We start from the raw sequence: 2,500 nt of genomic DNA, 5'->3' as shown, positions 1-2,500 counted from the left end.
CTACCAAAAACAGCCCTTTTGCATTACACGCCTCTATACATGCCAGTTGGTCCCATTGGATCCTACTAATGTTCTTTTTTTTTTTTTATCTGACTCACACTGCAGCCCCACCATCCAATCGGCAGCTTCGGACCCACACCAAACATTCACCAAACTACTCAGCCGGCAGCCTACCACAATTATTCCATTCTTTCCGCATCCGCACACTTCCTTCTCTTTAAGTCCTTTTCACTACCTCACAGGTTAATCGCCGCACGTCCCCCGCCGGCAAACATTACTCATTTGCCTACCGCATGCAGGCTTCTCTTAACGACCCACTGCTATCAACTCAGCTAACAGCCACAAAATCACCGCCGCACGAAGCCCACTGGTAGCTGCTGAATCACATGCTTCCCCAAAACGTCGCGCTGTCAGAACACTGGGAGCTACACACACCAACAAGTCCATACTTCAGGCTGCAGCCAGAACAATTATCTACATTCAAACATCGACGGCCTCTTCTCTCTAAAAATTCACCAGACCGCTTCTACCACCAGCAAAGAAGTTTCCATCCCTAATTCCTCTGTGATTCCCACTAACCTAAACAATAAGCTGGCATTGAAGTGTGTGAATTACCATGGCCAACCTGCTCTTTTAAATACAGCTTTCAGCAAGTTTTGAAAGGAGAAGAGCAGAACTTGCTATGCCAATAATATCGAGTCTTCTGTGGCGAAGTGGTTTTTGCATAGAAAACAAAGCGGTGAGTTGAAGAGGAATTATATCAGTACTTTGTTTAAAACTGTGTGTAAAAAGCTGTCTCTTTATCATTAACAATAAGTTGTAAAACGTGAATGGGGAGTGACAGTCTTCAAGTTTGTGAGAAGATCGTGCCCTGGTGGAATAAAGGCACGGACAGCTTACAGCACCTAGAATTACCAGGAAGTATTTAGAGTAAAACGGTTTCTGAAAGCTGGCTTTATGAAAGAGAGAAAAAAAATATATATATAAAATAGTAAAATGGAAGGGGAGTGCTAGATTTAAATTAATCGTGAAGTGGAGCCCACTGCTATCAACTCAGCTAACAGCCACCCCTGTATGACGTAAAAGTGAGAAAAGCTTACAGCACCTGGTATTCCCAGGTGGTCTCCCATCCAAGTACTAACCAGACCCTACCTTGCTTAGCTTCCAAGATCAGACAAGATCGGGCGTGTTCAGGAAGGTATGGCCGTAAGAGAGAGACGCTATCAAAAACAGCCCTTTTGCATTACACGCGTCTATACATGCCAGTTATTCCCATTGGATCCTACTCCTGGTTTTTTTTTTTTTTTTATCTGACTCACACTGCAGCACCACCATCCAATCGGCAGCGCCGGACCCACACCAAACATTCACCAAACTACTCAGCCGTCAGTCTACCACAATTATTCTATTCTTTCCGCATCCGCACACTTCCTTCTCTTTAAGTCCTTTTCACTACCGCACAGGTTAATCGCCGCACGTCCCCCGCCGGCAAACATTACTCATTTGCCTACCGCATGCAGGCTTCTCTTAACGACCTTCTGTTATCAACTCCGCTAACAGCCACAAAATCTCCACCGCACGAAGCCCACTGGTAGCTGCTGAATCACATGCTTCCCCATAACGTCGCGCTGTCAGAACACTGGGAGCTACACACACCAAGAAGTCCATACTGCAGGCTGCAGCCAGAACAATTTTCTACATTCAAACATCGACGGCCTCTTCTCTCTAAAAATTCACCAGACCGCTTCTACCACCAGCAAAGAAGTTTCCATCCCTAATTCCTCTGTGATTCCCACTAACCTAAACATTAAGCTGGCATTGAAGGGTGTGAATTACCCCGGCCAACCTGCTCTTTTAAATACAGCTTTTAGCAAGTTTTGAAAGGAGGAGAAAAGCAGACCTTGCTATGCCAATAATATCGAGTCTTCTGTGGTGAAGTGGTTTTTGCATAGAAAACAAAGCGGTGAGTTGAAGAGGAATTATATCAGTACTTTGTTTAAAACTGTGTGTAAAAAGCTGTCTCTTTATTATTAACAATAAGTTGTAAAACGTGAATGGGGAGTGACAGTCTTCAAATTTGTGAGAAGATCGCTCCCTGGTGGAATAAAGGCACGAACAGCTTACAGCAGCTATAATTACCAGGCAGTATTTAGAGTAAAACGGTGTGTAAAAGCTGCCTTTATGAATGAGAGAAAAAAGAAATATATAAAATAGTAAAATGGAAGGGGAGTGATAGATTTAAATTAATCGTGAAGTGGAGCGCCCCCTGTATAAAGTAAAAGTGAGAAAAGCTTACAGCACCTCGTATTCCCAGGTGGTCTCCCATCCAAGTACTAACCAGACCCTAGCCTGCTTAGCTTCCAAGATCAGACGAAATCGGGCGCGTTCAGGGTGGTACGGCCGTAAGCGAGAGACGCTACCAAAAATAGCCCTTTTGCATTACACGCGTCTATACATGCCAGTTAGTCTCATTGGATCCTACTCCTGTTTTTTTTTTTTT

General features: G+C 44.2%; 1 non-coding gene and 1 pseudogene across 1 annotated transcript; both read right to left on the bottom strand.

Annotated features, from left to right (window-relative positions):
- Positions 1-1,093: 1,093 nt before the first annotated feature.
- On the bottom strand, positions 1,094-1,212 carry LOC125731227 (5S ribosomal RNA). Its single transcript, XR_007391508.1, has one exon. It is a non-coding gene; the product is annotated as a 5S ribosomal RNA (ribosomal RNA).
- Positions 1,213-2,289: 1,077 nt separating this feature from the next.
- LOC125731379 (5S ribosomal RNA) lies at positions 2,290-2,408 on the bottom strand (annotated as a pseudogene).
- Positions 2,409-2,500: the final 92 nt, after the last annotated feature.

Source organism: Brienomyrus brachyistius, chromosome 2, assembly GCF_023856365.1.
Source record: "Brienomyrus brachyistius isolate T26 chromosome 2, BBRACH_0.4, whole genome shotgun sequence".
NCBI classification, from domain to species: domain Eukaryota; kingdom Metazoa; phylum Chordata; class Actinopteri; order Osteoglossiformes; family Mormyridae; genus Brienomyrus; species Brienomyrus brachyistius.
This window is presented reverse-complemented; position numbering and strand designations above follow the sequence as displayed.